General features: G+C 47.4%; 1 protein-coding gene and 1 pseudogene across 2 annotated transcripts in view; one reads left to right on the plus strand and one right to left on the minus strand.

Moving 5' to 3' along the window:
• The window catches only part of nexmifb (neurite extension and migration factor b), a 153,090-nt gene extending 147,765 nt beyond the window's left edge, over positions 1-5,325 (minus strand). For both annotated transcript variants that reach the window (XM_062475786.1, XM_062475787.1), the window contains exon 1: positions 4,856-5,325. The gene's annotated coding sequence lies outside the window, so the exon portion shown is untranslated. The remainder of the gene's footprint in view (positions 1-4,855) is intronic.
• Positions 5,326-15,414: 10,089 nt separating this feature from the next.
• On the plus strand, positions 15,415-18,302 carry LOC134032837 (uncharacterized; annotated as a pseudogene).
• Positions 18,303-23,409: the final 5,107 nt, after the last annotated feature.

A 23,409-nucleotide genomic window follows, 5' to 3' on the forward strand; every position in this document is an offset into this window, starting at 1 on the left:
TATTGTACAGTACAATATGCTAGTTTTGTGCCTGCAAAAAAACTTACACACAGGCAAAACACACACAATAATAATATTAACTAGAGAGGGTACAATTTTGTGTGCTTGCTTGCGTCGGTTGCAAAGGGGTCCATTTTTTAATGACATTTTACAACTGATATTTCAGTATATTTGATATAAAAATGCATACTTATTATTTAAAAAGATTACATAGATTTAAAAACTTTTTTTTTTTGCTGCTCATTTACAACTCAAAATACTAAGAGTGAAGTGTAGAATGAAATAGTTGTCTTCTCATTTCCCCTGCAAGAGGAAATGGTGATCAGCAGCCTCATAGTTGGATCAAAACGAATACATTTGGCAGACCGGTGTAAAAACTTACCTAATCTCTATGACTTAAACGTCCTTTTAAGTTTTTCCCTTCTCGTGATATTTTCAGGCATTTGTACGGTGGCCCTGAAGTGCAAATCACACCCACTAACATGAGTGCATCCCCCAACTGAAAACACTCCCCCCAAATACGAGTCAACTCCCCCCAAATAGGATGACTTGCTCACCTCCCCCTAATACAAGGACACGCTCCCCCAAATGGGAAACAACATTACATTAACTCAAAAACACATTACATTAACTCAAAACGGAAAAGGTTGGTACTACACTTCATTGCTGAATGGATGCAGTAACTAACAATAAATTGATCAACAGAAGTACAAAATGCAATAGCCTGACAGAGTTACGTGCACCAGGACATTTGTTTGGCTATCGAAGCATGTAGCAAGTAGGCTACTTATGCAAAAGTATAAATTGCATGTTAAATCGATAGCGAAACATCCTGGTCCGCGTAACTCTGTCATTACCATGAAGTTGATAGTTTTGGTTGGAATAAAAGAAGAAACATTGTGTTAACAATTCAGAGTCATGACTTGCACTACACTTTATTTTAATCAGGGACATATTCCTATGAAATAATCTTAGATATGTTGTTAACGTTTCACAATATTAAAATAAGTAGCCTATGCGCACGCTAAAAACACAGTTGAAGGAAGCAGGACTTTTCAGGAAAAAAAACTAATAGTCCACAACAGAACAACGAAATGCCACAATGACAAAGTTACGTGGACCAGGATAATTGTTTGGCTATCGATTTTGACGTTTAACACGCAATATATAGGCTACTTTTGCATAAGTAGCCTACTATTTGCTACATGCTTCGATAGCCAAACAAATGTCCTACACGTAACTCTGTCAGGCTATTGCATTTTGTACTTCTGACGATCAATTTCTTGTTAGTTACTGCATCCATTCAGCGATGAAGTGTTGTACCAACCCTTTCCGTTTTGAGTTAATGTAATGTGTTTTTGAGTTAATGTAATGTCGTTTCCATTTGGGGGAGCGTGTCTTTGTACTGGGGGGAGGTGAGCAAGTCATCCTATTTGGGGGGAGTTGATTCGTATTTGGGGGGAGTGTTTTCATTTGGGGGATGCACTCATATTAGAGGGTGTGATTTGCACTTCAGGGCTATTAGAGGGTGTAATTTGCACTTCAGGGACACCGTACATTTAGCCTACTCATATTGCATTCATTCATTAATAAAGAACCCCCTTTAAAGATTATTCTAACAACGACGTTACCGGCAGTAGCTATCTCAGATGAAATCGCGATTCACACAGTACCATCTGCTAACTGAAAATATGCCCCCAAAAACGTAAATAAGCTCTACATTTATTTTGTGGAAAATCCCTCATTCATAAAAAGCTCACTGGTAGCGATCATTGTCAGTAACAACGCAAAATGCGATATAGCCCTGTGTGGAGAAGCTGCCCCGGTAAATTGTACTACTACAGTACAGTAGGCTACTAGACTACTGCTGTGTTCGTCTTGGTAGCGATTGCGTTGGTTGAATTCGATTTAGCTCTAACGTTCCCTTGTACCATTTAGGCTGAAATTAAGTATTTTCATGAATAGATTGACAAAGTTTAGGCTGTGGCAATGAAGTTCAGGTTAGTAGTCAGATAGTTTCACCTATTGAAAGACTTTTGTTATAGCTTTATTGCAGTAAAGCTATAGTTAGCCTAGCTATCTCCCAGAAGTTAACGAGCTGCTAAACTAATGTTATGCAAGAGGTAGTCACGCATGTTTTCGTGACGTTAGTAACGTCAGTGACTGTGGATAGCAAGTTAGCCACCGTTAGCTTCACTTTTCGCCGCAAAAAATTTCAACTTAAACCATGCAACGGAACGTAAATAAAAATACAAGCAACTCAATCGCTTCCAAGACGAAACTTTTGACACCGACGTTGTCTATGTAGTCCAAATATTCACAGATCCTTAGGGGTGGGAAAAGAAATTAAAATAATAAGAAAAATATATATGTGAGAGAACAAAGGTTGTGCTCTCGCCGAAGGCTTGAGCATACCCAATAATAATAATAAATATATAAGATAGTGAACAAAGGTTGTGCCCTTGCCAAAGGCAAAGCACACCCAATAACAATAAACATCTAAACAGAAACGACCGTCCGAACAAGAGAATGCTCCTGTAGAGCTAGGCATTAGTAGGTTACACTAGACGCATTAGTTGTGTTTCAGAGACTGAAAACGGCGACACGAGAATTAGCGTACATCTGACGATTGAGCAATAAAACCTCTGGGGGGAAAAACATTTTATACTACTAACAGCCTGTATTTGGTTGCAAATTAACCAACAAGCAACAAGAAATGTAGCCTACCTAATGATAGAAAGTACTAAGCTAACACACACAATGGTATAAATCACATAAAGCTAACCAACAGGAGAAAACGTAATGTTTTTGCGCACTCGTGCGAAAGCGGGAACTGAATTCGCCGAACACAGGCCACATGTAGCAGAGCAGAGGGTGACATCACACGCAGGTCTGCTTTTCTTAAAGACACTAGCCTCAATAGTGCGCTGAAACAGGCATCGCTGAGGTTGAACCTCAGCGATGCCTGTTAAAAGTACTGTTAAAAGTACTGTTTCTAAAAAGCTATACCTGTATACCGTGCAACACTAGTTACCACTTAAATGTTTTCTTTATTGTAAACAATCTTGTTGTTGTTTGATCTCAATAATCTACATTTTAGCCCTTTAGAGGTTTAAGGAAAGCACAAACACCGACCCACATAGACACAAACACACAAAAACACACACAGGACAGAGATGAGAAACACAAGCTGCTGTTTATGGCTACTATAACTTGTGCCTGTTCAGTTTCAGAGACCTGTCAAACAAGAGTCCATTATTTCATTCTGGGATGTTTTACTTCTTAATTACCCATTTTTACTGCTTACACACTGGAAATTGCAGTACATTATTGGTCTCAACACAAGTCTATCAATATCATACACAGCCTGTGAGTAATCCAAAGGAGGAAAGAGAATGGAGAGGAAGTTTGAATGAAGAATGCTGCATTTGTAGTGCAAACAGGAAGATTGCTTGTAATTAGATGTGATGGCAGCATACAGTTCATGCATCTCTGGTTTCTCAGTCAAGACAGAGGACAGATAGAGGAGTCAGACGGAAGACACTTTCCTCCTGTTTTCACTCTTACTTTTTCTCGCCTCTCTTTCTCTCGCCTCTCTCTCTCGCTCTTCTTTGACTTCGATTGTTCTCTTTTACTAACCCTCTCCTCCCTCCCCACTCTTCTGTCACTCTGCTCTACACATCACATAGCCTTGGGCACTATGGCAGACTGTGCCGTTGCCCATGATAACGACACTTGTGTCAACATGTCATTTTAGCCCTCTTGCGGGTTGCCTTTGACTCAATCTATGCAGGGTCTTCCATTATAGGGCATAATGATTGGCAAGATTGCTACAGAGATGCTTCAGAAATGACAAGGTCCTATGACCAGTTATGACACAATGCAGGAAGATTAAAGGCCACACACAAATCCTACAACTAGTAACATTATTATTATGCTATAACCTATTTCTAAATCATTGTAAAAAACATTTGTTAGCTGTAATGACTAATGACTAACTTTATTGGCATGGAAATTGGGCTTGAAACTATTCAATGACATGGGATATCCAGCCAGCAACTGCTGACTAGCCTGTATACTGATACATATGCTAGTCCACAGACAAACCGGGCCAGACTGTGGTTCAAAACCTTCTTGTGTGACATCCGAGAGAAGTCCAAAGAGTCCCCCATTTAAAAACGTTTATAAATCAAAATATATATTTAGACCTCAGTGTGTAGATGCACTGTGGAGGAACTGCTAAAAATAGGCTCCTGTAAGTAAAATAATTTGACCAGACTACCAAACACAAATCCCTTGACGTTGGGTGGCAAAGGCCAACACTATAAATCACGTAGTCTAATATAGTTTATAACGCATTCTAGGTGCGCTGAGACATCCAGTTTGCCGTTGCACAGTTTACGATAGAAATGATAGAATATGGCTTGTGATTACCGCGCCGCATCTGTCTGCAGATATACAAAAACACCAACTGTGTTTCCTTTCCTAAACAAGTGTACAATGTAGATTAATATGCGTGGCATCTCTTCACATGTCACTATGATAACCAATGTCCGCAGCGCTAAACGGGCTGGTTTACCCTATGTGTGAGTATTTTTCGTAAGGAATATGGTAATCAATGGAGCAGTAGTGACGAATGAAAACGGGCTACGACAGCTGTCCCAGGGAGGGCTATTTCGCATGCTTGTAGTAGCCCATGCTGGTTTTGAATGATGTTTGTGTAATAAAATGCCTAATGCTATTATCGTTCGCAAAACACAAAATTAATGCTATTTTCTAGCAAGCAATGCAGTTCTCTATTGACTGGAATAACGCACCCTGAATAGCGTAATAGCCTCAAGAACTTGCTGCCTACCTCCGACGTATGCACCCAAACTGCGTTTTTCCTGTCGTTTTGGGATCCGTTTCCGTCGCCTTTGATAATATCAGAGATGCGTCTTTCCTCCGAAATACAAACACGTCCCTTGCATGATCCCCATCCGCCATCAGCCGCTGTCCGGGCCTCTGGTATTAGCAGGTGGACGCGCCTCTCAAGGATTGAGGCAACACGGTGCTCTTCTCCCCTGCCATTCCATTTTCAATTACGGAAGGATTCGTATTCCAGGAAACGCGCTAGTACTTCAGCATGCCGTTGAAATCTCTCGTTTTCAGAGGATAATTAAGCCAGTCGGTCGGCACACACCCATTTTGCGGGGCCGCTTCGCCCGTTATCAATCGTTCAGTCTACGCGATGCTGGATGCTGCCATTGTCACGGTATATTTTCCCCCTTTTTGCAGCTGGACCTCTCCCCCTACTCATCAGGCGCAGTCTCGTAGGCGCGCTCTTTCTTGCTCCCTTTCAGGCAGACCTATGAGCGCGCTTTACCAACCAACGCAGGACCACGCACAGCTTAGCGTCGCGCGCTCAGTAGGCCTACATCAGGTAAACTACCCTCTCCAGTATCACACCAGGCCAACTGCAGCAACAAAAATAGTAAATAAGAGCTATATACATTATCACATTGGACTGTGTTGTACTATATTTGTAAACATCACTAAAAACACAAATATTTTTTTTTTATATTTTGGCATGGGGTTTGGTTCCCCAGGGCTCTATACTCATATTTTATATAAATATACTCATCATAGAAGAGTCTGTCCCTGCCATCTGTCATACTTGTACAACCTAATGGACAATAAAGCACATTGAATCTTTAACTACTGATAAAACAGCTGTTAACACCTTTTATAAGATGGGGAAATTGCCATTATAAAAAAAAAACTGAATGATGAAACTGAGCATTTCTGTAACCCAGACTGTCACTTTAGTTTACATACAGAATACTTCATTATTGCCATTGTAACATACACTATAACCAGATTAATAGTTAAAAAAATACCTTTCCAACTTAGCTTTGCAGTTGCAAACAATGAGTCAAATTGGCTTGCATAATAGAATATTCAGAAGCCCTAAATGTGTCTCCATGTAAGTACAATCTAAATGTTTATGCATCACTTTTTATATTCACTGTTTTCATTACCATGATATAGTTTATGATCATCTACTATAAATTATGTAACTCTGAACAGACAGACAGCCTTGCAAAAGTATTCAGACCCTTGACCAACTCTGTTATAGTACTGAATTGCAAATAGTACAAATACATTTTATTTGACATTTTATTTAATAACACTAAGGCCTAGATCTTGGAACCGCAACGGCTCTGGGGCACCAGCCAACACTCTGGGAAACCAGCTAATGCAATGTTGTATAGCTATTACTAGAGCAGGGTTAGGGTAAAAGAGCAGGGTTAGGGTACCAGTTATCGCCCAATAAGTTTACTTTGTGTGGATTAAAAAATCTTGTCTTCTATAATGGCTACCAGAATTCAATTTTTGTAATTAATTAAATAATTAACTAAATGTCTAAACTCTTTCTCTCCCCTGTCCGAGGCAGAGATCTCTGACCTCATTCTCTCTCATCGCCCCACCTCCTGTCCCCTTGATCCAGTCCCCTCCCCTCTCTTTCAAACCATCTCTCCCTCCATCACAACTTTTCTTCTCCATGTCCTTAACTCTTCTCTTACTTCCGGCACTTTCCCCTCTGCCTTCAAACAGGCCAGAGTTAGCCCTCTACTCAAAAAACCCTCCCTTAACCCAGCTGTCCTCCAGAACTACAGACCGATATCACTACTACCCTTCTTTTCTAAAACAATTGAACGCGCTGTATCTAACAAACTGTCAAACTTCCTCTCTCAGAAAAACCTGCTTGACCCCAACCAATCGGGCTTCAAGACTGGCCACTCCACAGAAACTGCCCTCCTGTCAGTCACCACTGCCCTCCAGTCTGCCAGAGCGACTTCAAGGTCATCCGTCATCATTCTTCTGGACCTTTCTGCAGCGTTTGATACGGTTAACCATCAAATCCTGCTGGCCAGACTTTCTGAGATGGGCATCACTGGCACTGCACTTCAGTGGATCTCATCCTACCTGTCGGGAAGATCCTACCAGGTCTCCTAGGGAGGCAAAGTGTCAGGCCCCCGCCAGCTCTCCACTGGTGTCCCACAGGGCTCCGTCCTTGGACCCCTCCTCTTCTCCCTCTACACCACCTCGCTTGGACCAATCATCACCTCCCATGGCTTCTCCTACCACTCCTACACTGATGACACACAGCTGTACCTGTCGTTCCCCACGACTGATCCGGGGATCTCAGCTATCGAGGCCTGCCTCACAGACATCTCCGCCTGGATGATCAAGCACCACCTCCAGCTGAACCTCGCCAAAACTGAACTTCTCATCATCCCAGCCAAACCCTCCATCTCCCACAACCTTTCAATCACCCTGGGATCTGCGACAGTGACCCCTTCTTCCTCTGCCAGGAACCTCGGGGTTACCATGGATATCAAGCTCTCCCTCATAGCCCACATTGCTGCAGTCTCCCGGTCGTGTAGATTCACCCTCTACAACATCCAGAAGATCAGGAGATACCTGTCTGAGCATTCCACCCAGCTGCTAGTCCAAGCACTTGTCCTCTCAAAGTTGGATTACTGCAACTCGCTGCTCGCCGGTGTTAGTTGCTGGTGCACCTTTTACCCGATTCTTGTTATTTTTTGATATTTTGATTTATTGTTTATTAATCGTTTATATTTTTGTTGGCATATTTCGCATTAGTTTGATTTCTTTAGGAAGAGAGATTCGATTCTCTTTTGAGGCTCACGGGAGCCTATAAAGGACACCGAAGACGGCGGTCTAGTCTCTCGCTTGTTTCCGCTCCGACGCCACTCGGCTCCAGCGCTGGTGTGAGCAGCAGCTGATCGTGCCGGTTAGCCGGTGTGAACCTTAGTTTTCCTTTGGTCGGCCTGGTGAGACCGGCTGTTTAGTTTTCGGTTTATTTCTTTGTTTAGTTTAGTTGTGGGTTAATTCGTGTGTAGGGCGGGAGAGGTGCTGGCTCCGGCTCCTACGGCCCTGTATAGGGTTGGCCCGTTGTCGCACCTTCGTTTTGTTCTTTTGTGGCCGGCTCACCAGGTCCATCTTTCCTTTGTTACTTTCTTTTCTTTATGGGGCACGGGAGGGGGTTTTGTACAACGGGTTTTAAGAAAATAAGACGAACAAACGAATGTCTTAACATAAATAAAATCCAAGTTTGTAACGTCAACTGTCTGGCCTCCTGTGTCCCCTTTTTAAATATGTTTTCACCCGCCTAGGTCATAACAGCCGGTCTCCCAGCATGCGCGACCCGCCCACCTGGTCTTCAATCTACCCAGACGCTCCCATGTTACCCCGCTCCTCATCTCCCTCCATTGGTTTCCCATCATGGCCCGTATCAGATTCAAGACCCTGGTACTGACCTTCCGAGCGGTGAATGGGACTGCACCCGACGACATCAAGTCTCTCCTCCAGCCTTACACCCCCACCCGCCCCCTACGGTCTTCTTCTGATAACCGTCTGGCCTCTCAAGAGCGCCCGCTCCCAACCCAAGCTCTTCTCCTGTCTGGCCCCCCAACAGTGGAATCACCTCCCCACCTTCATCAGAGACACTGACTGTCTCCCCACCTTCAAGAAAAGGCAAAACACACACTTTTTCCGGGAGTACAACGGTACTTAGGAATGATTAGCAGCATCATACATTTAAGCAACTCAAGACTTGCAGTGTACAGTAAGTAATGTCATATTAAATAATGTATTTAAACTCAAGCTTGTGTGGTGTGTCGCTGTCTTCAATGCCATAGCCTAAACTTGATGTCAAAAGCAGGCATGCTTTTGACATTAGGGAGAGAGCGGGGGGGGGGAGGGGAGTCGTGGCCGTGGCCGACACAGCATTTTACCCATGCTCAACAACTTTACAACTTGCTCTGGAACCCAAGGGCGTAGGTTTGGTCTCAGCTTTGGTAGGGACACTGAACGCCACTCCCCCCCCCCCCAATAAAAAAAGAAATGATATGTAGGTAATTGGTTTAGGTTTTATGGAGCTGTTCTAGGCCTACATCATCTGTACTGGACTTCTGAGCAATGAAATAATGACTTATATTTGGGCATCCCAATTTATAGCACCTTTTTACTACACTTATACCTACAAGTATAAGTGTGAATGATAACATTCATGGGTAACATTGTCTAAACATCCCTTAAAAACAGCAATTTAATGCAATCTTTACCAAAATGGACAAATTCTACTGCTCACCTGAACCCCTGATGCTGATTCATCACCACGCTGCTCTAAAGACCCGGCAATTCAATCAATTTCCCGGCACATTTGCAATGTAATGCAATGCAGATGTGCACACCGCTCCCTACCGAACAAGATGGGTAGCTCGGTCAGCAGGGAGCTGAAGAAGAGCGGCTACTGACGTCACTCTGCTGCGCCGCTCAGAATGCTTTTTCGTTCATTTTGCATTTCTGCAAATGCATTTGAATTTGAATTGTGGTCACGATTTTACAGCCACGTTCTTAAAATGAAAATGCATTTCTGGAAATGCATTTGAATTTGAATTGTGGTCACGATTTTGCAGCCACGTTCTTAAAATGAAAATGCATTTCTGGAAATGCATTTGAATTGTGGTCACGATTTTGCAGCCACGTTCTTGAAAATGAAAATGCATTTCTGGAAATGCATTTGAATTTGAATTGTGGTCATGATTTTGCAGCCACGTTCTTAAAATGAAAATGCATTTCTGGAAATGCATTTTAATTTTCAAATTTTACATTTCAAATTGAATTTTGGTATCTATTTGCTGGGGCATGTTTTGAAAATTAAATCTCAAATGTCTATTTCTTTTTCATTTTAATTAAGTGAAAGATTGAGCACTCTTGAAGAAGAAAATTAAAATGCAAATAGGATGATTGATTACTAATTTCATTTATGAGTCAAATAATGCAGCCACATTCTTAAAATGCAAATGCATTTCTGGAAATGCATTTTCATTTGAATTTTGGTAACAATTTGCTTCCATAGAAACCGGGTGGAGATGGCACCCGAGCAGGTGGGACGCGTAGGCAAGAACAACTCCCTGATGCACGAGAGAACAAGCTCAACCCTTTTTTCATCTTTGTGTTTTAATTACACTGTATATTATATGCTGGGGCAGGGAAAGATAGGCAGTTGGACTTCGTAAACCAGCCCAAACTCTGTTGCGGGTAGGGAAACGTAGACAACCCCAGAGCTCTGTACTTGTTGATTTCCAACTGCTGCATTAAAGCTGATATTATCGGACCTCTGCGACTCCAGACCACTCTTTCTAGAACACAGATTTGTGTCATTGAATACCATCATTACATATTGGAATAGACACAAAGAATTTCAGTCCTTCAATAACTTGAAAATGTATTTTTCACTTTTCTGGGCGACGAACAATAATACAAATGAGTTTTGCAAATGTATTGTGCAAAATATTTTTTCGGAATCGATCCAAATTACAGCACAAAGGAGTTCGCTAAAATATTGGTGGGGACAATTTTGTCATCTTAAAATATTGGTGGGGACTAATACCTAGCGTCCCCCCCTAAATCTACGCCCATGCTGGAACCAATTGTCACTCCTAATGCCTAAACCTCACAGCCAATCAGATGCAGAGAAGGGCGAGGTTTACAGACCCATCTTACATCCTCTAGTACGGGGGTACTCAATAGGCGGACTCTGGACCCAGACGCAATACAATTTGTACCAAAGCTAAAATCAACATTCTAATTTAGTCATAATCCAAGAGAGTTTTCATTGGTGCGTGATTTTGCACTATAGCCTATATTCTTTTCCTACTAGATGTGGTTTCTATCTTCCGTGTCCAATCCAAAGGTCCAATCGTGAGCTGTAATAACAGAAATCACCTTGACAACTCACTTACTCAACCTCTGTGGGTCACGCAGGTTGTGTGTGTCATTCACAACACAGCCTAATCGATTTGCCTGTGTCTTCCTTAGCGAAAATCATGCCGTGCTCTAAACACGACAAAAAGCAAAAAGTTGGTTTCCGAAAATCGCAAATTTCAGGGAAATGAGAAGACAACCTTTTCATTCTACATTTCACTTTTTATATTTTGAATTGTAAATGAGCAGCAACAAATGTATGCTTTTAAATTCATGCAATCTTCATAAATAATAAGCAGGCATTTTTATATAAAATATACAGAAATATCAGTTGTAAAAATTAGTGGTTGAGTTGTCTGGGATAATTGCGCGTTCATGCATTGGTTTAAAAGGGGGTATGTATCGATAGGAGAAACCTTGATCAGCTGCTATTGGCTGCTAACCATGGCCAAAAAGAGCGCCCCGTTTTTTTCCTCAACAGAGCCAAACAGAGTAAGAGCTTGCTCGAAGGTTACTCTGAATTTGAAGATTTAATCAGAACGGCTTCGAAAAGGTTCTGGACCACCATCCGGCGACTCAGGAGGGGGAAGCAGTGCACTGTCAACGCTGTATATGGTGGGGATGGTGCGCTGCTGACCTCGACGGGGGACGTCCTGGATCGGTGAAAGGAATCCTTTGAAGACCTCCTTAATTCCACCAACATGCTTTCCGACGTGGAGGCAGAGTCTGGGGACATCAGAGGGGGGCCTTCTATCTCTGGGGCTGAGGTCACCAAGGTGGTTAAAAAGCTCCGCGGTGGCAGGGCCCCTGGGGTGGATGAGGTCCGCCCGGAGTTCCTTAAGGCTCTGGATGTTGTAGGGCTGTCTTGGTTGACACGACTTTGCAACATTGCGTGGACATCGGGGACAGTGCCTCTGGACTGGCAGACCGGGGTGGTGGTTCCCTTCTTTAAAAAGGGGGACCGGAGGGTGTGCTCCGGTCCCCCTCTGGTACTTTAGGGGGATCACACTCCTCAGCCTCCCTGGGAAAGTCTATTCAGGGGTCCTGGAGAGGAGGGTCCGTCGGATTGTCGAACCTCGGATTCAAGAGGAGCAATGTGGTTTTCGTCCTGGCCGTGGAACTGTGGACCAGCTCTACACCCTCGGCACGGTCCTGGAGGGTGCATGGGAGTTCGCCCAACCAGTCTACACGTGTTTTGTGGATTTGGAAAAGGCGTTCGACCGTGTCCCTCGGGGGCTCATGTGGGGAGTGCTCCGGGAGTACGGGGTACCGGATTCCCTGATCGGAGCTGTTCGGTCCCTGTACGACCGGTGCCAGAGTTTGGTCCGCATTGCCGGTAGTAAGTCGAACTTGTTCCCGGTGAGGGTTGGACTCCGCCAGGGCTGCCCTTTATCACCGATTCTGTTCATAACTTATATGGACAGAATTTCTCGGCGCAGCCAGGGCGTTGAGGGGGTCCGGTTTGGTGACCTCAGGATCGGGTCGCTGCTTTTTGCAGATGATGTGGTCCTGTTGGCTTCATCGGGCCGTGACCTTCAGCTTTCACTGGAGCGGTTCGTAACCGAATGCGAAGCGGCTGGGATGGGAATCAGCACCTCCAAATCTGAGGCCATGGTTATCGACCGGAAAAGGGTGGAGTGCAATCTCCGGGTCGGGGAGGAGATCTTGTCCCAAGCGGAGGAGTTCAAGTATCTCAGGGTCTTGTTCACGAGTGAGGGAAGGATGGAGCGCGAGATCGACAGGCGGATCGGTGCGGCGTCCGCAGAGATGCGGGCTCTGCGTCGGTCCGTCATGGTGAAGAAGGAGCTGAGTCGAAAGGCGAAGCTCTCTATTTACCAGTTGATCTACGTTCCTACCCTCACCTATGGTCACGAACTGTGGGTAGTGACCGAAAGAACGAGATCGCGAATACAAGCGGCCGAAATGAGTTTTCTCTGCAGGGTGTCCGGGCTCTCCCTTAGAGATAGGGTGAGAAGCTTGGTCATCCGGGAGGGGCTCAGAGTAGAACCGCTGCTCCTCCGCGTCGAGAGGGGCCAGTTGAGGTGGCTCGGGCATCTGATAAGGATGCCTCCTGGACGCCTCCCTGGTGAGGTGTTCTGGGCACGTCCCACAGGGAAGAGGCCCCGGGGAAGACCCAGAACACGCTGGAGGGACTATGTCTCTCGGCTGGCCTGGGAACACCTCGGGGTCCCCCAGGAAGAGCTGGTGGAAGTGGCCGGGGAGAGGGAAGTCTGGGCCTCCCTGCTTAGGTTGCTGCCCCCGCGACCCGACCCCCGAAAAAGCAGCAGATGATGGATGGATAATCAGAACGCCAGGGAACACCTCAAAGTCTGCAAAATCCAGGAGAGGGCTGGCAAAAAGTAAGAGACAAATTAAATTAAAACAGACAAATTAAAACAGAGACTTTCATTCATCTTCCGTTTTGTGCTTTACGGAGACATGGCTGAGTGAACTGATCCCAGACTCTGCGCTACAGCTAGCAGGTTTCAAACTGCTGAGAGCGGATCTTGACCCTGTGCTCTCTGGCAAAACCAAAGGCAGTGGTATTTGTTTTTACATTAACAGTGGCTGGTGTGAAGATGTGACAGTGATTCTGAAGCACTGTTCTCCTGATCTGGAATCATTTTTTATTAACTGTAGATCTTTTTACTCGCCACGAGAGTTTGCATCATTCATTCCGGTTGGTGTCTACATGCCTCCGCAGGCTAGCGTCAACGAGGCTCAACGTGTGCTCGCCAGCCAGATACTGAGTGTGGAGCATGAAAATCCGGATTCCTTGGTTATTGTGCTAGGCGACTTTAACAAAGGCAATCTCACTCAAGAACTCCCAAAATATAGACAATTCATCAAATTTCCTACCAGAGAAGGAAACACCTTGGATCACTGCTACTCTACAATCAGCAAAGCATACCATGCGGTCCCCCGAGCAGCACTGGGTCACTCTGACCACACCATGGTGCACCTGATTCCTGCATACAGGCAGAAGCTAAAGCGCTGTAAGCCTGCTGTGAGGACATCAAAACAGTGGACCAGTGAAGCTATGGAGGATCTGCGGGCGTGCTTGAACTGCACTGACTGGGACATGTTCACGACTGCTACCAATAGTCTGGATGAGCTCACAGAGGCTGTGACATCATACATCAGCTTCTGTGAGGACTGCTGTATACCAAAACGCACCAGGGTGAGCTACAACAACGACAAACCCTGGTTTACAGCTAAACTCAGAAGGTCAGCGAAAGAGGCCGCGTTTAGGAGTGGGGACAAAGACAGTTTCAAGGAGTCGAAGAACAGGTTTAACAAGGCGGTGAGGGAGGCTAAACGACTGTACTCAGAGAGACTAAAACACCAATTCTCTGCAAACGACTCTGCTTCTGTCTGGAGAGGGCTCAGGCAGATTACCAACTACAAGCCCAGAGCCCCCCACTCCACTAACGACTCCCGCCTGGCCAACGACCTGAATGAGTTCTACTGCAGATTTGAAAGACAATTGGACAGTCCTGAACTACCCCTTCCCACCCAGGAGGCCCCCCACTTCCCCCCCTCTACAGTGACGACTCTCTCCATTCAGGAGGGTGAAGTTAACAGAATTTTCAAGAGGCAGAATCCCCGCAAAGCAGCTGGGCCGGACTCTGTCTCTCCAGCCACCCTCAAGCACTGCGCTTACCAGCTGTCTCCGGTGTTTACCTACATCTTTAACACTTCCCTTGAGACATGCCATGTGCCAGCCTGTCTCAAGTCCTCCACCATCATCCCTGTGCCCAAAAAGCCAAGGCCAACAGGACATAATGACTACAGACCCGTCGCCCTGACCTCTGTGGTAATGAAGTCTTTCGAGCGCCTGGTGCTGGCACACCTTAAATCCATCACAGACCCTCTACTGGACCCCCTGCAGTTTGCCTACAGAGCCAACAGGTCTGTGGACGATGCAGTTAACATGGCCCTCCACTTCACCCTACAGCACCTGGACTCCCCAGCATCCTATGCCAGGATCCTGTTTGTGGACTTCAGCTCTGCCTTCAATACCATCATCCCCGCCCTGCTTCAGGACAAGCTCTCCCAGCTGAACGTGCCTGATTCCACCTGCAGGTGGATCACAGACTTCCTGTCTGACAGGAAGCAGTGCGTTAAGCTGGGAACACAAGTCTCTGACTCCCGGTCCATCAGCATACGTCGCTCACTCAGTTAGCTGAATTTGATAATTGACGATTTGTCATGATCTTGGATTGTTCGGAGCTTCAACGCTCATTCTGGACGCTCATTCTGTCATAGCAACAAGTCCGTTAACTTGAACCTCCTCGGGATCAGGCTTATTTTATGTAAACAAGATTTGATTGTCACAGCCATGTCTTGTCCGTTTTTACAACAACAACCTGTGGCGGAAGGTGCAAGGATAATTAGCAGAATTGAACATGAAATGAGCGAAGCAGGTTCAGGCAAGGCACTCGGGCAGCGCGCGTCATACCACCCATCGCCGTGCCCTCAGGCCATAGCCGTAGCTCAATAGGCGGCGCTATAAAGCCGCTCCATGCACGCACACGCATTGTCGAACCTGCAGTCTGCGTTGCTGCCATTGCTTTGCGGTCCGCGGTTTGATCGTCTGTCTGGTCGTTGTCTTTGCGTTGTCTCCCTTTCGTCATGTCCTCCTCGGATCTGGACGATGCGGGTGGTTCTGGGGATCTGGTGGATTGTCTCCATCAGCCCCCTGAGGAGTCTCCTTCGGAGGATCTCTGCGCGGATGGCGAGGACTCGGGGATCCGAGTCAGGCGTAGTTCGCGTTTGGCAGGGAAAACAGCTAACATGAAGAACTGGCCGGTGTACAAGATCCTGGACGCCCTGTACGCCAAGGGAATAACACCATCCCTTGGATGCAGCCACGAGGATCTGTTCGTGTTCTTCCTGGAACATGGCTCGGCTGCTCCATCCGCACCCCTGGGTGCTCCCCCGGGAAAAGCGTTGGCGAAAGGGAAGCGGGGCTCCGTCCTACTGCCGTGCTGCCTGCGAAGAGGGCTCGCTTCCGGGAGCCAAGCCCGTCCACAAGCGCCCCCCGTGATCCTGTGCTGGCCGCCCTCTCGGACATTCAGCTTTCCCTCGGCGACATGAGTTCCCGCATCGCCGTCCTGGAAGCCGGGGTGTCAAGGGATCCCGTTCCGACCTTCTCCGGGTTCGTGGGGTTCCTGCGGCCTCCGACCGAGACGTGGTGCCACGGAGGAGCCTGGCCTCGGCTGTACCGGCTGCGGCCTCCGGTGTACCGTTCTTGTCCCCCGCAGCTGGCGTGTCCGTACAACTGAGGAGCCAAATCCTTGCAGGTATGGATATCAACTTAGTCCAGATATTGCTTGGTGCGACTGACCTTCTGGACCGGCGTGTGGTCGACTGCGGGGAAGTGTCCGTGTTCCTTAAGGGCAGCGACCCCAGAATGTCCAAGAACTTGACTTTGGCCGAATTTTGCGTGGCATTCGGGGTGTACCGTGACACGTTATGCGAGGCGTACCCCGAGCGTCGCGTCGAAATGGATGACTACCTGGCTCTTATTTGTGATCTGGCCCTGCGCTACGGTGGTAGTTTGTTCTACGAGTACCACAAATGTCTGTCCGCTAAGGCGGCCTTGCACCTCCAGAAATGGAATCAGCGGCTGGACTGGTCAGTGAGGGACCTAGATTTGGTGAGCCGTGTGTTTACCGGGCACATGCCGCTCTCTTGCTCCGTGTGCGGATCTCTGGCTCACACTGTAAACCTGTGTCCCAGAACCGCATATGCGCCCGTTACTACACCTGAGGCGACCCTGCAGGCCGTGTCTAGAGGTGGTCGGAGGAAGGTACCTGCATGCTTGCAGTTTCTGCGGGGACGCTCATCCCCGAGCTGTGTGCCCTCGTCGGGCCCGCCCAGCTCTGAAGGGCAAGTGAATAAATTGGTGTCAACCCCTATTAACATTGAGAGACTCAGAATTGCTCTGGACAAGCATCCAGATCGGTGTTTTGTAACGTACCTTTTGAATGGTCTGACTCATGGGTTTCGTGCTGGTCTATCTGAGCTGCCAACTGTCAAATATGAATGTAACAACCTGCAGAGCGCACTTCGTGAGCCGAGGGTCGTGGACACACTCCTTCAAAAAAAAAAAAAGAGACAACTAAAGGGTTCATGATCGGGCCTTTCGATGAATCCCCTTTCTCCTCGTTCAGGGTTAGCCCCATAGGCGTAGCCACGCACAAATATTCAGGCAAGAAACGCCTGATAGTGGACCTGTCGGCTCCGCACGGCTGCGCGGTGGCAAGTATCAACAGCCTTATACCGCGTGGGCCTTTTTCTCTTTATTATGCCAGTGTGGATAACGCATAATTCATATGATTAAAATCGCAGGCGCGGGCGCTTGACTGGGCAAAGCGGACGTGACCGATGCGTTTAAGGTCATGCCACTCCACCCCTCTCAATGGCATTTGTTCGGCGTGCGCTGGCGCGGGAAGCTGTATTTTTCTGTTTGGTCAACCTTCGGCTGCCGCAGCAGCCCACGCATCTTCGACACGCTGTCGGAAGCGCTGTGCTGGATCCTGTTAAATGTGCTCGAATTGCCTTTTGTCCTGCACCTTCTGGATGATTTTTTAGTGGTGGATTTTCCTTGTTCGCCTCCGGGCCGTTGCATTTCCGTGTTGCGAGAGACTTTCGACTCACTGGGCGTCCCGTTATCTGACGAAAAAACCGTAGGCCCGCTGACCTCGCTCGAGTTCCTTGGCATTCAGCTGGACAGCGTACAAATGAAGGCCTCGTTGCCCGCGGAGAAACTCGAGCGCATCCGCTCCGTAATGGGGGCCGCCTGCAGTGCAGCGTCCATGAGTAAACGCGAATTGCTGTCAATGCTAGGGCATCTAACCTTCGAAATGCGCATCATCCCTCAAGGGCGCGCTTTCGTTTCTAGGCTCCTCGACCTATGCAAAACCGTAGAAAACCTGCAGGACACCCTGGCGCTCGACGTCGGGTGCAGGTTGGATTTATCCTTTTGGGCTCTCCTGTGCGCCGAATGGAATGGCATTTCGTTTTTCTATAAAGATGAAGTAGAAACGTCCGCCGCCCTGGAGTTCTACACCGACGCTGCCCCGTCCATCGGGTTCGGGGGTTACCACGGTCGTGAGTGGTTCTGTGCTGCATGGCTCGAGGAGATCCTGTCTCTTCCGCCGGAACACCATTCAAGCGCGCTTCACGAAATATACCCAATCGTTATATCCTGTCTTTTGTGGGGGCATTTATGGTGCAGGAAAAAGATCACTGTGTTCTGCGACAACGAAGCAGCGGTCTGCATTATTAATAAGGGGAGGTCTTCGGTGCCATTCATTAACCGACTGGTCAGACGCCTCACCTGGACAAGCGTCCTGGGCAATTTTGTATTGCGCGCAGCCTACGTCCCTGGGCTTGCCAACCAAAGCGCTGATTCCCTATCTCGATTCAAATTGCAGGACTTCCACGTGCTACGCCCTCACTCGTCACCGACCGGCCTGGTATGCCTCATGTTCCACCAAGCCGTACTAGACTAGGGTCGGTTGGGTCTGCTGAGGTGCTACAACAGCATGTTTTGTCTGCATGTCGCTACATGAGGTTGGGTGTGTGCTCCTCCACATTAAAATCATACGATTCTGCCTGGCTTCAATTTTCCACGTACTGCAGTGCTTTCTCTGTGAACCCTTTGCCTGTGAATCTGTCCGTGCTGTGCGCCTTCATGGTGCATTGCTTCGAATCCCGTAAGCTGCAACCATCGTCCATCAAGGCATTGGTGGCAGGTGTCCAGTTCCACCTTCGGTGCGTGGATCCTTCGGCAGGCAGCCTTCTGGGGAGCCCGGCTGTCCGCCTCCTCATGAACGGTCTACGCAAGCAGAGGCCCGAAAGGAAAGACAAACGTCTCCCCATCACACTCCCCATACTGCTCAAACTGGTGTCTGCTCTTAAGACGGGGATACTTCGGGGTGTAAGTCGACGCTCTGCTCGAAACGGTGTTTCTCACGGCATTCTACGGGTTTCTGCGGTGCGGCGAATACACCACTAGATGCGCTGCCTTCGATCCTTCTCGTGATCTCACCATGTCCGATTTAATAATGGGAAGTGGGGTGTTCACCATAGTCCTGAAACACAGCAAAACGGATACAATATGTAAGGGCACTCCCATTGTGATTGGTCAAACTAACTGTGCCTTCTGTCCATTTTCCTCTATGTGCCGGTACCTGTCATGCTGCCCTCGGGCAACACCCGATGAGCCCCTATTCGCCAGCGACGCGGTTGGGAAGGCCATGACCAGACCATGGTTCACCCAGCGGCTCCGGAACCTGTGCGAGCACTGTGGCCTGTCTCCGGAGCTGCACACAGCGCATTCCTTCCGAATCGGGGCGGCCACCTCGGCCTCTGCGAAGGTGCCCATGTCAACGCTGAAACTGATGGGCCGTTGGTCGTCATCGGCTTACGAGCGCTACGTGCGCCCCAACGCATCGGACGTTGTGGATGCTCAGAAGCTGATGAGCGCATGAACGGACACCCATGTGTAGACTGCGTGAGCCATGTCTGTACAGCAGTTTCGCAAGAAATAAAACAAGTAATAATCAGTCATTGGTCAGTGGTCCAATAGACGCTCAAGCTGAGCGGGTCTGAGAACTAAGCGACCAACGCGGTCTGCACGTATCCGGTGGTTGGGTGGCTTCGTACATTGCTAAAGCTAGAATGTCTCTTCGGATCTCTGTGCAGCAGTGGTGATCCGCAGACGTGCTCTGATGCGCTAGTGGCCATCAGAATCCACGTTGCTTGCATGGAGATATCCGTTGAGATGCCCTGGTCTCCCAGGGAACGGCGGATGCGCCGCCGACACATTTTTCTCACATCCTCACGTAACACCCATATTTGGTGCACGAACACAGGCGCCTTTGCGTACATCCTGGGGTCGCCGACGGGCGCTAGAGGACGGGTCTCTAGAGGTAGCATAAATCTGCCCCATGCAGGATGAGAAGGGTACCGGACCGTTAGTGCTAGAATGTCTCGTGGGAACTCCGCCGCCAGTGCGAATGCAAGCTGCACGCTCTATTGTAAGCGGGGAGTACCTCAGGAGATTCCCGGACACCGGCCGGGATCAGCATGTGGAGGCGTGGCGCCTGTGTGCTGTCACATTTCTTTTGCGTTCCTTCCCACTAGATAACGTATCCCCGTTCCGGCATGGTGCTGCCTTCCCGTACATCCATCTTCGCGTCGGATGAGAAGGATAACGGAGTGATGGGCGGCGCGGGGGCGGTTGCGGGCGCACGTCGCGTTGAGTGCTGGGTCTTGACGGGACGTGCGCGTGGGCCGGCTCCGCGGACCGCACATCGGATGGTATACGACGTTAAGGATACGCACACATAGCCGTAGTCACTGTAATGGTAGCATGACCGGGCATACAGAATTTTATCACCAGTAAATGGTGGGATGTCATGCGGTCTCAAGAGGAGCGACGCTCCGCTCTACACATAGTATAGACTGGCGGAGTGTCGGTGTTTGGGGATTTAACTCGTTGCTCCCTGCCTCATGTCTTGCATATGCAGTGAAGGCGGGGAGCGCTTCCCCATGTACATCCATTCCGTCAATGTAAAACCATTTGTCATGTGTAAGAATAAATGGTGAAATCAATCACGTGAGTGTCTTGACTGAAATGAGCGAAGCAGGTTCAGGCAAGGCACTCGGGCAGCGCGCGTCATACCACCCATCGCCGTGCCCTCAGGCCATAGGCGTAGCTCAATAGGCGGTGCTATAAAGCCGCTCCATGCACGCACACGCATTGTCGAACCTGCAGTCTGCGTTGCTGCCACCCACCACCGTCCCCTTAACCCCCGTGTTGTCTGTCTGTGCTCCCCGTGGGGGATTTAACTTGTTGCTCCCTGCCTCATGTCTTGCAAATGCAGTGAAGGCGGGGAGCGCTTCCCCATGTACATCCATTCCGCCAATGTAAAACCATTTGTCATGTGTAAGAATACATGGTGAAATCAATCACGTGAGTGTCTTGACTGAACCCGATTTAATTGCGCATTGCGTGATAGACATCCTAGAAGATCCTTTAGCACAGCGTGATAGGCTACTATACTTTTTGAGAGTTAGCGTTTTTTTTCGTGAGGGTGTCATTTAAATCATTACTGCGGACATTTGGCATGGACTGCACTATACTGACCAATTTTTACCGCTGCACCATTGAGAGCATACTGACTGGTGGCATTACAACACGGTTTGGCAACAGCACTGCCCAGGGCAGGAAGACACTACAAAGAGTGGTCTAATCTGCACAGCGTATTACAAGGACTTCATTACCATCCATTCAGGACCTTTACAGCCAGCGCTGCAGGAGAAAGGCCAAGCGGATCATTTCTGACCCTAGTCATCCCTGCCACAGTCTTTTCTCCCTCCTGCCTTCTGGAAGGCGATACAAGAACATAAGGTCCCGTACCAGCAGATACAGGGATAGTTTTTACCCACATGCCATCAGGATGCTGAACTGTCCTTGAAATATCTTTTTGCACTACAATATTTCTTATTTTTTCTACCCTTTTTCTCGATTCTCCAGTATAAAATTTTTTTATTCTCTAAGTTGAACGGACATTGAGCACAAAGAATTTCATTACTGATAAATGCTGTTTATGAGTATATGATGATGAACTTGAACTTGAATGTGCGGGCCGTCACAGAAACTTTTGAGCAGACGTGAGAATGTGCGGGCTGTCCGCAAAGTCTTGTCTGGCTCTGTAACGTGGCAAATTCTAACTGAAAAGTGCAGAAACTCAACGAACATTACAAAATAAAGTTTCCACTACAGTTACTGTCATACGTCTATGACGTTGACTATTCAAAGAACATATAATTTCTGCCATGGTCCGGTTCTCCGAACCCACAGCATTTACGGCTCTATAATAATAATTAGGGTTCCTCCGGTACTCCATGGTACTACTTCAGAATGATGTCATCTCGAAGCCAATAAGGTTTGAAAAACCATCAGTCAAAATGATATTAGATTTATTGACACAAAGATATTGAGGCAATGTGTACATTTACATAAATACACCCCTTTCAGCCATTTTGTATTGCATTTCTTATTCCATTTCACCCCTATATAAAGACACATCTGCCCACACACAACTTCCATCCATGCTATTTCCCTCTCTCCCAGTGCAGGTCATGCCAAGGCAGAAATGCTGCGGTGGCCGCATGAGGTTTAGAGGTAGTCCAAAAACATGCCTCCCACAATTGACACATTTTAACCAAGATGGCTGAAAAACCACGGATATTGTAACTCTTCCATTTCACCCTATATAAAAGACACATCAGCCCACACACAACTTCCATCCATGCTGTTTCCCTCTCTCCCAGCGCAGGTCATGCCAAGGCAGAAATGCTGCGGCGGCCGCATGAGGTTTAGAGATAGTCCTGCCTCCCACAATTGACACATTTTAACCACAGTACTCTTTTCAAACTTTCCCCAGGAAGGCTGAAAAACCACAGATACTGTAACTCTTCTTGAGTTGATCTCTTTCCAGAATCTCAGTCAATGCACAATTAACAATAGTCATGTGGGCAACTGGGCTAGGGCAGAGCTCATGTTCAGCTCCTTGCAAGAATAGTCTATGGCAGTACAGCAGCCGACTCTCTTTCTTCTGGACCAGAAAATTCTGAGCCGACAGGTCTGTGGGGAATTGCTTTTTCTCCTAAAGGCTGCCCCCCTCCACCTTGGTATAGAATTCGCCGAGATGCAAAATGATTCACTAATATAAACACAGAGGGAAAAAGATAGCTACTTTTCAAGTTCGGTTTTCCATCACTTCAAGCTCACGATCTAAAAGGTCTAAGAGTGCTCAAACCTTCACCATCATTCAAGAGTAGTGTACTTTCACAAACCCAATCATTGATTCTAGCTTAAAATGTGTAAAAATAGGTGACGACTTACCGAACGTGGCTGCCTCCAACACAGCTATCAGGCGATTCCAGTTGAAAACAACAATGGCCGCCGAAAAATAAAAAACAAAAACAATAGGTTTCCTCCGGAGGAAACCTATTGTTTTTGTTGGTTAGGGTTCCTCTGGTAGCAGGGAACCTATTGTTTTTGTTGGTTAGGGTTCCTCCGGTAGGAGGAACCCTAACCAACGCTTTTATCCAGAGCGAAAATTGTTACAGATTTGTAGAATACATGTCTTTCTATAGGGTGAAATTGAATAAGGAATGCAAAACAAAATGGCTGAAAGAAGTGTATTTATGTAAATGTCCACATTGCCACAATATCTTTGTGTTAATAAATCAAATATAATTTTGACTGATGGTTTTTCAAACCTTTGTGCCTTCAAGATGACATCATTCTGAAGTACCATACGCAATTTCACCTTGATATGTCAATACATGATTGAATTCAATTGAATTGCTCCACAGCGCGCGTGCTCCAAATTCTCTGACTCATCCTGCCCCTTGACACTAGGGTGACCACCTGTCGCGCTTTCGTTGTGTCGCAAAGCCCTTGTCCCGCACGTCCCATATTGAAAATGCTGTGCGATACAGCGCAGAGCAGGACAGGTGGTCACCCTACTTGCCACACGCACAAGCTTGGCAAGACGCACACACATCCTTTCTGGAAATTGTGTGCTGACCAAGCCCCCA

Source organism: Osmerus eperlanus, chromosome 13, assembly GCF_963692335.1.
Source record: "Osmerus eperlanus chromosome 13, fOsmEpe2.1, whole genome shotgun sequence".
NCBI classification, from domain to species: domain Eukaryota; kingdom Metazoa; phylum Chordata; class Actinopteri; order Osmeriformes; family Osmeridae; genus Osmerus; species Osmerus eperlanus.